Source organism: Giraffa tippelskirchi, chromosome 13 (genome assembly GCF_054371585.1).
Source record: "Giraffa tippelskirchi isolate mGirTip1 chromosome 13, T2T-mGirTip1v1.2.pri, whole genome shotgun sequence".
Lineage (NCBI taxonomy): Eukaryota > Metazoa > Chordata > Mammalia > Artiodactyla > Giraffidae > Giraffa > Giraffa tippelskirchi.
The window spans coordinates 119,137,370-119,148,182 of NC_137287.1; the positions used below are offsets into that span (position 1 = coordinate 119,137,370).

Below are 10,813 nucleotides of genomic sequence, written 5' to 3' on the forward strand. Positions count from 1 at the left end.
GGCAACAGGAGAGAAGTAAAATCAGGTTTGGAATCCAGTTCTTTTAACCCTGGGGCGCTCGGTGTTCCCTCTGTGGTGAGGGGGCTGAAGCCTGAGAAGTTTAAAGCGAAATGACCCGGGCAGGTTTGCATTTTAACAAAGTGCAGCCTGGCTGCCTCAAGGAAATTGAATTGGGCTGCAGCAAGACTGGAGGTGAGGGGTCAACCAGGCCAGTCATGTCCTTCTGTCCTTCAGAAGCCTGGTTTTGTTCAGGAGGCCGGAGGTTCAGCTTCGTGTGAATCCAAGCCAGTCACAGGCACTGCCATTTCCTCTTGCCAGTGGTTGGTCCAGGGTCTAGTTCTTTCTGACCAGTGAGTCGGGGAGAAGGCATGTTTGGAAGTTTCCTCTCATGAAAATAGCTGGGGAGAAAGCCTTTTTTGTCCCCCTTTTTTTTCCATATAATATGATGTTGTGATGGTTGGAGCTGTGGCAATCATTAAGATACCATGAGGCACAACCTTGATGCTGAAAAGCCAACGCACCAAAGATGCCAGCACAGAAAAATGGCAAGAGCTAGGTAGGACCTGGATGATGTAGTTGAGCAATTGAACAAATCTCAGAGCTGCCTATCTATAGGCTTCTTAAGAGATGTGATTTGATTTAGGTCATACCTGAATGGTCTAGTAGTTTTCCCTGCTTTCTTCAATTTAAGTCTGAATTTGGCAATAAGGAGTTTGTGATCTGAGCCACAGTCACCTCCTGGTCTTGTTTTTGCTGACTGTATAGACCTTCTCCATCTTTGGCTGCAAAGAATACAATCAGTCTGATTTCGGTATTGACCATCTGGTGATGTCCATGTGTAGAGTCTTCTCTTGTGTTGTTGGAAGAGGGTGTTTGCTATGACCAGTGCATTCTCTTGGCAAAACTCTGTTAGCCTTTGACCTGCTTCGTTTTGTACTCCAAGGCCAAATTTACCTGTTACTCCAGGTAGCTCTCAACTTCCTACTTTTGCATTCCAGACCCCTATAATGAAGAGGACATCTTTTTTGGGTGTTAGTTCTAGAAGGTCTTGTAGGTCTTCATAGAACTGTTCAACTTCAGCTTCTTCCAGCATTACTGGTCGGGGCATAGACTTGGATTACCGTGATATTGAATAGTTTGCCTTGGAAATGAATAGAGATCATTCTGTCGTTTTTGAGATTGCATCCAAGTACTGCATCTCGGACTCTTTTGTTGACTATGATGGGTACTCCATTTCTTCTAAGGGATTCTTGCCCACAGTAATATATATAATGGTCATCTGAGTTAAATTCACCCATTCCAGTCCATTTTAGTTCACTGATTCCTCAAATGTCGATGTTCACTCTTGCCATCTCCTGTTTGACCACTTCCAATTTGCCTTGATTCATGGACCTAACATTCCAGGTTCCTATGCAATATTGTTCTTTATAGCATCGGACTTTACTTCCATTACCCGTCACATCCACAACTGGGTGTTGTTTTTGCTTTGGCTCTGTCTCTTCATTCTTTCCAGAGTTATTTCTCCACTCTTGTCTTCAGGCAGTGATCAAGACCATCCCCAAGAAAAAGAAACGCAGAAAGGAAAAATGGTTGTCTGATGAGGCCTTACAAATAGCTGTGAAAAGAAGAGAAGTTAAAGCAAAGGAGAAAAAGAAAGATATACCCATTTGAATGCAGAGTCCCAGAGAATAGCAAGGAGAGATAAGAAAGACTTCCTCAGATGGAGGCCGAGCCTCCCCCTGTGGAGGAGCGCCGGCGCCTGCGGGAGGAGCTGAGCGAGTTCGTGGAGAGCTGCCGTCGGACGCTGGAGGAGGTGACGGCGTCGCTGGGCTGGAGCCTGGACCGGCTGGAGCCCGGGGAGGAGGCAGCGGCGGCCGAGGATGAAGTTGCAATATGGCCGAGGATGAAGTTGCAATATGCCCATACGATTCCAATCATCACATGCCTAAATCATCTTTAGCAAAGCACATGGTATCTTGCAGATTGCGGAAACTGGGCTATACCAAAGAGGAAGAGGATAAAATGTATAATTCTGACTTTTTCTATGAGAATGCGAACATACCTTCAATTACCTTGAATAAGGACTCACAATTCCAGATAATTAAACAAGCTAGAGCTGCAGTAGGAAATGATGGTGATTATTATAATCAAATAATTGGGGGGTGTATTCTTCATTGCCTGTTGAAGTTCCTCTGAATCACAAACGGTTTGTTTGTGATCTGACTCAAGCCGATCGTCTTGCCCTCTACGATTTTGTAGTCGAGGAAACAAAGAAAAAACGCTCAGATTCTCAAATCATTGAAAATGACAGCGATCTCTTTGTAGACTTGGCTGCCAAAGTCAATCAAGATAATAGTCGAAAAAGTCCAAAATCTTACCTTGAAATCCTGGCAGAAGTGAGAGATTACAGAAGGAGACGCCAGTCCTATAGAGCTAAGAATGTTCACATAACCAAGAAATCATACACTGAGGTGATCCGGGATGTGATCAGTGTGCACATGGAGGAGCTGAGCAGCCACTGGCAGGAGGAGCAGGACGCGGACGGGGCGGACAAAAATGAAGAAAGACGGTCGGCTTCAGTGGACTCAAGGCAGTCTGGGGGGAGCCGTCTGGACGGGGAGGGTTCACGGCACAGACGGGACCGAAGTCGGAGCCCACATAGACGGAAGAGAAGTAAGGACGAGGACAGAGGCTGGGACTCCAGGAGACGGAAGGAGAGGGATGGGGAAAGACATCACAGTCACAAAAGAAGAAAGCAAAAGATGTAAAGCGAAGCGTTTGCGCACATGTTAGTGAGGCCTGTGCCACGGTAACCAGTATGCTGGTGTCTGTCATTGCTCTCCATAGGAGCATGTGCTGATGTCAACTGTTTAGTGCTCAGATCATTATTTTTCAATAAATACCTCTGAAACCATGAAAAAAAAAAAGAAAGCCTTCCTCAGTGATCAATGCAAAGAAATTGAGGAAAACAATAGAATGGGAAAGACGAGAGGTCTCTTCAAGAAAATTAGAGACACCAAGGGAACATTTCATGCAAAGAGGAGCACAATAAAGGACAGAAATGGTATGCACCTAACAGAAGCAGGAGATATTAAGAAGAGGTGGCAAGAATACACAGAAGAACTATACAAAAAACATCTTCACAACCCAGATAATCATGATGGTATGGTCACTCACCTAGAGCCAGACTTCCTGGAATGCGAAGTCAAGTGGGCCTTAGTAAGCATCACTGTGAACAAACCTAGTGGAGGTGATGGAATTCCAGTTGAGCTCTTTCAATCCCTAAAAGATGATCCTGTGAAAGTGCTGTACTCAATATGCCAGCAAATTTGGAAAACTCACCCAGTGGCCACAGGACTAGAAAAGATCAGTTCTCATTCCAATCCCAAAGAATGTTCAAACTACCGCACAATTGCACTCATCTCACACGCTAGTAAAGTAATGTTCAAAATTCTCCAAGCCAGTCTTCAACAACACATGAATCATGAACTTCCAGATGTTCAAGCTGGATTTAGAAAAGGCAAAGAAACCAGAGATCAAATTGCCAACATCTGCTGGATCATTGAAAAAGCAAGAGAGTTCCAGAAAAACATCTACTTTTGCTTTATCAGTATAGTCAGTTCAGTTCAGTTGCTCAGTCATGTCCAACTCTTCGCAATCCCATGGACTGCAGCACACCAGGCCTCCCTGTCCATCACCAACTCCTGGAGCCTACTCAGACTCAATGAGTCAGTGATGCCATCCAACCATCTCATCCTCTGTTGTCCCCTTCTCCTCCTGCCTTCAATCTTTCCCAGCATCAGGGTCTTTTCAAATGAGTCAGCTCTTCACATCAGGTGGCCAAAGTATTGGAGTTTCAGCTTCATCATCAGTCCTTCCAATGAATATTCAGGGCTGATCTCCTTTAGGATGGACTGGTTGGATCTCCTTGCAGTCCAAGGGACTCTCAAGAGTCTTCTCCAACACTTTTGCTTTATTGACTATGCCAAAGCCTTTGACTGTGTGTCACAACAAATTGTGGAAAATTCTTAAAGAGATGAGAATACCAGAGCACCTTACCTGTCTCCTGAGAAATCTGTATGCAGGTCAAGAAGCAACAGTTAGAACTGGACATGGAACAATGGACTGGTTCCAAATCGGAAAGGGAGTACGTCAAGGCTGTATATTGTCACCCTGCTTATTTAACTTATATGCAGAATACATCATGCGAAATGCCCGGCTGGATGAAGCACAAACTGGAATCAAGATTTCTGGGAGAAATATCAATAACCTCAGATACACAGATGACACCACCCTTATGGCAGAAAGTGAAGAAGAACTAAAGAGCCTCTTGATGAAAGTGAAAGAGGAGAGTGAAGAAGTTAGCTTAAAACTCAACATTCAGAAAACTAAGATCATGGCATCCAGTCCCATCACTTCATGGCAAATAGATGGGGAAACAAAGGAAACAGTGGCAGACTTTATTTTTTTGGGCTCCAAAATCACTGCAGATGGTGACTGCAGCCATGAAATTAAAAGACGCTTGCTCCTTGGAAGAAAAGTTATGACCAACCTAGACAGCATATTAAAAAGCAGAGACATTACTTTACCAACAAAGGTCTGTCTAGTCAAGGCTATGGTTTTTCTAGTAGTCCTGTATGGGTGTGAGAGTTGGACTATAAAGAAAGCTGAGCGCCGAAGAATTGATGCTTTTGACCTGTGGTGTTGGAGAAGACTCTTGAGAGTCCCTTGGACTGCAAGGAGATCCAACCAGTCCATCCTAAAGGAGATCAGTCCTGAATATTCATTGGAAAGACTGATGCTGAAACTGAAACTCCAATACTTTGGCCACCTGATGTGAAGAGCTGACTCATTTGAAAAGACCCTGATGCTGGGAAAGATTGAAGGCAGGAGGAGAAGGGGATGACAGAGGATGAGATGGTTGGATGGCATCACCGATGCAATGGACATGAGTTTGAGTAAACTCCGGGAGTTGGTGATGGACAGGGAAGCCTGGCGTGCTGCAGTCCATGGGGTTGCAGAGTCAGACACGACTGAGCGACTGAACTGAGACTGAGACTGAAGACGTGATAATAAGTGTCATTATTGCTTAAGCTGCTCTTAAAGGTAAATTGTTATCTACAGCCAAGGAAGCTGGCACAGTGTTCCAGGAAAGAGATAGATGGACTTGTACTGGTCCACAGCCTTTACTCAAAAACACTATTCTCAACAAGGCAGGAAAACACCCGGGCAGTTTTGGGATCTCTGAGATGTGAAAGACGTGAATAGTTTGAAAAAGTATATTCAAAATGTAAAAAAATACAATATACTTTACAAGACCTACAATATTGTTTTTTAGAGTAATACTTCTCAAAGTGTTATGTGTAGGTAAATCAGTAGCAAGCTTGTTTAAACGCAGATTCTGATTCTCTGGGGGCGAGGGACACTGAGATCCTGCATTTCCAACAGCCTCCTAGAGGATGCTGATGCTGAGTACAGACCACACTTTGAGTAGCAAGGTTGGGGATAACATTACCATAAAGTTCTGTGTTTCTGTTTCCAAACTGTAGTTAAGAAAAAAGCCCCAGACTCATGCTGTAGCTTTTATAACACAAACTATAGAAAGTAAAGCTGAGGAACTGTTGACAGCAAGAGTCATGGGCACCCAGAAGGCAGAGAGTCCCTGGGGAGGGGTCTGTGTTGGATGGGGTGGGTGACACGTTTGCAAGTGGCATCTCATGGCACATGAGTTATGTCCCCCTGGGATGGCTGAAGTATAGCATTAAGATACTCAATGTTTGATGTAGTTGCTAAACTATACGATCAAAACAGGATAGGACTGAGTGGGTAGGAGTAGTAGTACAGTTCATTTATTCCTATATTGATTGACATCTGGGTCATTTCCATTAGTTTCTTCCTGTACATTTTATTTTTGTAATGTCTGACTTTTGTACCATCTTTTACTTTTGTGATCAAGGAAAAAAGGAATAGAAACCAGGAGTCCAGGGTGGGGGAAAAACCGAAAAGATGTTCTCTTAATTAATAAGGAGCCCTTGCAACTCACTAAGAAAAAGAGATCCCAAAGGAAAACATGATGTTTGCAGCAGATGTTTATGGAGCATTTAGTATGTTCCAGGAACATAGTGTTTTGTATAGATTAATCCATTTAACCTTCATAACAACCCTTCCCTGGTAGCTCAGCTGGTAAAGAATCCACCTGTAATATAGGAGACCCCAGTTCGATTCCTGGGTCAGGAAGATCTGCATGAGAAGGGATAGGGTACCCACTCCAGTATTCTTGGGCTTCCCTGGTGGCTCAGCTGGTAAAGAATCTGCCTGTAATACAGGAGACCCCAGTTCGATTCCTGGGTCAGGAAGATCTGCATGAGAAGGGATAGGGTACCCACTCCAGTATTCTTGGGCTTCCCTGGTGGCTCAGCTGGTAAAGAATCTGCCTGCAATACGGGAGATGTGGGTTTAATTTCTGGGTTGGGAAGATCCCCTGGAGAAGGAAAAGGCTACCCACTCCAGTATTCTGGCCTGTAGAATTCCATGGACTATATGGTCCCTGGAGTTGCAAAGAGTCGGACACGACTAAGTGACTTTCACTTCACTTTCACAACGACCCTGTGAGGTAGGTACTCATCTTAAAGATGAGGAAACTGAAACACAGAAAAGATTAAGTAACCTGCGCAAAGACCACACTTGTAAGGGGCAGAGCTGGGATTTGAACTCTAAGCTCTTAACCACCACTGTCCTGCCTCCCTGCCCCCACCCCCCCACCAAAAAAAAAAAATCAGAATAGAATACAGAGTAAGAAAATGCAATAAAATAGCCGATTCCACTCAACATACTCTATTTCAGTGATTCTAAGAGGCAAATTTTATATTCAAACATTTCTGAAATCAGGTGCATGGTACAATCAATGATATCTTAGATTCAATGAAATCTAAGAGAAATCTAGTAAGAGAAATGCAAATTAAAACCACTTATCAGATTGGCAAAGAACAAACACTTGATAACACCCTGTGTTGGCAAGGGTGTGAGGAAACTGGCACTCTCAAAAGTTCTGAGAGTTTAAATGGGCATGGCCTTGGTCAAAGGCAATTTTGGCATGAGCGATCAAAAGGTAACTCGCAGACATCCCTAACCCAGCAATTCGATCCCCAGGAATTGACCCCTCAGGCCTACTGGCCCTCATGAGCAAAGACTTAAGTCCTTCAGTGCATACCACAGCAATTTGTATTACCCAAAACTGAAAATGACCTCAAAATTTAACGGGTGATGAGTTAAAAAAGAAAGGTCCATCCTGAAGTTGGAATGTTATACAGCTGTAGAAAGAAATAAGGAAGCATTGATATAGTACTATAGTATTTTTGATTTTGTGGGTCATTTGGTCTCTTGACTCTGCTGCTATATTGAAAAACCAGCCAGAGACAATATGCAAATAATGGGTGTGACTGTGTGCCAAAGAAAACTTTATAACTGACACTGAATTTGAATGTCATTTGTTAGGAAAATATTCTTTATTGCCCCCACTATTAAAAAAAAAAGTGCTCATGGGGACAACAGAAAAACAGGGTGGGCCAGATTTCGCCTACTGGCCACAGTCACCTGACCCCTGTACTGTTTATTACTCTTTAAAAAAATACTTAACCTATATTTATTTATTTGGCTGTGCTGGGTCTTAGTGGAGAAGGAAATAGCAACCCACTCCAGTATTCTTGCCTGGGAAATTCCATGGAGAGAGGAGCCTGGCAGGCTACAGTCCATGGGATCGCAGAGCTGGACACCACTGAGAGACTGAGCATGCGTGCCGCGTCTTAGTCGAGGCACGTGGAATCTACATTGGAGTGTATGGTATCTTTTAGTTGCTGGCGTGTGGGATCTAGTTCCCTGGCCAGGGACTGAACCCAGGCCCCCTGAATTGGTAGTGTGGAGTCTTAACTACTGGACCATCAGGAAAGTCCCCTATTACTCTTTACCTTATGCATGTATTACTTATTACAAAATTATGTTTAAAAGGGTAGCTTGAAATTTTAGGTTTATCAAAAGGGGGTGAGGTTAATGTTGGGGGCAGACATGGTGCCCAGAACCCCTCTAAAGACAAGTCAGCTCAGGGGGATGCATGACATTTCCCAGTGGAGCTGGGAACCCATCTGTTGGCGCTGCCACCTGCCCCAGTCCACCACCAGATAGCAGCACACACCCTCCTAAAGTCAGGCGGTCCCTGCACCAGCCAGGAGGAGGAAATGGCACCCACTCCAGCATTCCTGCCGGGAAAATGCCCTGGACAGAGGAGTCTGGCGGGCTACAGTCCATGGGGTCACCAAGAGTAGGACACGACTGAGCCACTGGGGAGTTGTGGGCAGACGTTGACCTAGACGCCTGTTTTATTTTGCCCACGGTATGATTAAAGAACGGAGCCAGCGTTTTAAAGCATCTGGATTTTCTGGTTCTTCTTTAATCAACTGATGTGAGTAGCCGCTGCCCTCTGGGGTCTCATGTCTCCAGGGCACGCCCCCCGCTCGGGGTCAGTGGCCGTTTCTCATCCTGCAACGTTGCTGATTTCTCATAGGAGACATGCTGGAAAACCTGCCTTCCCACCTCCCTCCCTCCACTGGGGCTGCAGGTGTGCGTGAAACCTGCCAGAGCTCAGCGCCACGTCAGGGCTCAGATTCCAGCCCTGCCACCGGCCATCTGTGTGACATTTGGTGTGTTATTTGACTCTGTGCCTCAGTTTCCTCATCTGCAAAAAACGGGGCTAAGCGTACTGACCTCTCAGAGCTGCGGGGACCGCCTGAAGGGACTCTCACCCAGAGCTCTCCGCCTCTGGCCTGTGCTCAATGTGTAGTAGGTGTTAGTCAGCATTTCCCGCCGCCTGTTGCTCAGTGGGAACTTGTTGGAATTCTCCCATCTCACAAATGACCCCAACTGTCCCAGACCTGACACAAAACATACCTTGCTCTGGTTTAGAAAAATACATTTCCAGTCCTCGGGATTCAGGAGCAGCGAGACCATCTGAGTCTGAGGCCTGGCTGTGTCTTACTAGCTGTGTGGTCTCGGGCAAGCCACTTCACTCTCTGAACTCGGGTGTTTGTTCTTGCTGGCTTCTGGTAGGCTCTAGAAATATACTCCCCGCAGGGCCTGGGAATAGGAATCAGTTCAGTTCAGTCGCTCAGTCGTTTCTGACTCTTTGCGACCCCATGAACTGCAGCACGCCAGGCCTCCCTGTCCATCACCAACTTGTCCATCACATTATCTCAGTAGAAAATGTTTTCCTTCCCAGCAGATGCAGCCAAAGCCCCAGGGCAGGCTCTTACTGGCCTGCTGAACCAACTATGTTGGGGTGGGATGGTAAAGTGTTTTGATTGCCCAGGGCTGAAATATCCACCTGCAGTTGCAGAAGTGGGATCAACATTTCCCAACCACAGGATGAGAGGAGGGAAGGATGGTTGCCGAAAGAGAAATTAATGTGTTAACCAGAAGTCTGAGTGGGTGGGGCAGAGAGCCGAAATCAGGGCCAGATAAGCAGCCTTGGGGCTACAGGGCTTGCTTTCCTATTCCCTGCACTAATCACTGCAGATGGTGCAGTGCAGACAATGCAGATGGTCCCTGCATCTAATCACAGCAGATGGTGATTGCAGCCATGAAATTAAAAGACGCTTACTCGTTGGAAGAAAAGTTATGACCAACCTAGACAGCATATTGAAAAGCAGAGACGTTACTTTGCCAACAAAGATTCATCTAGTCAAGGCTATGGTTTTTACAGTAGTCATGTATGGATGTGAGAGTTAGACCATAAAGAAAGTTGAGCGCCGAAGAATTGATGCTTTTGAACGGTGGTGTTGGAGAAGACTCTTGAGAACCCCTTGGACTGCAAGGAGATCCAACCAGTCCATCCTAAAGGATATCAGTCCTGAATATTCATTGGAAGGACTGATGCTGAAACTGAAACTCCAATACTTTGCTCACCTGATGCAAAGAGCTGACTCATCTGAAAAAGACCCTGATGCTGGGAAAGATTGAGGGCAGGAGGAGAAGGGGATGACAGAGGATGAGATGGTTGGACGGCATCACCGACTCAATGGACATGAGTTTGGGTAAACTGCGGGAGTTGGCTTCTCTGGTAGCTCAGACGGTAGAGCGTCTGCCTATGATGCGGGAGACCCGGGTTCGATCCCTGGGTTGGGAAGATCCCCTGGAGAAGGAAATGGCAACCCACTCCAGTATTCTTGCCTGGAAAATCCCATGGACTGAGGATCCTAGTAGCCTACAGTCCATGGGGTCACAAAGAGTTGGACACGACTGAGCAACTTCACTTTCACTTCACTGAGATACGGAGCTGGTCCAATGTCAACCTCAACTCACTTGACAGAAAATAGAGCTAGACAGAGAGACCAAGTTCTGATGAATCGTGTACCCCAGGGTCCCAAACCTTAAGTCAGAAACACCTCTAAACTTTTCAGTTACATGAATTAATAGAATTATTTTCACTACTAATTTTTGCCTCAGTTATAGTTTCTGTCATTGAGAGTTGATAAATTCTAATACCCCTTCCTTTTGTGGTCCACTCAGATAGTCGCAAATCAAGTCTACTGGTGGTTTTCTCAGAACTACATGAGAATCTAGTTATCTCAAAATAAAACATTTTTCAAAAGTCTAGTGGTGGGCAAAGTTTAAGGAAAATAAAGTTATGGGTCACATTAAAAAAAACTTGATCTGTGACTGCTCTAGAGTCTTTTATCATTCTCTGTCCCCAGAAGGTTTTTGTTTTTCGTTAACATTATAGAAACTATCTAGCCTAGATTAATTGTAAATGCCTATGTGTTCA

General features: G+C 45.1%; 1 non-coding gene and 1 pseudogene across 2 annotated transcripts; both read left to right on the forward strand.

The window, feature by feature from the left end:
- Positions 1-1,720: 1,720 nt before the first annotated feature.
- On the forward strand, positions 1,721-2,931 carry LOC145533220 (U11/U12 small nuclear ribonucleoprotein 48 kDa protein pseudogene; annotated as a pseudogene). The gene has a single exon (XR_014073921.1). The product of XR_014073921.1 is annotated as a U11/U12 small nuclear ribonucleoprotein 48 kDa protein pseudogene (transcript).
- Positions 2,932-10,102: 7,171 nt separating this feature from the next.
- On the forward strand, positions 10,103-10,174 carry TRNAH-AUG (transfer RNA histidin (anticodon AUG)). Its single transcript has one exon. It is a non-coding gene; the product is annotated as a tRNA-His (tRNA).
- The last annotated feature ends 639 nt before the right edge of the window (positions 10,175-10,813 follow it).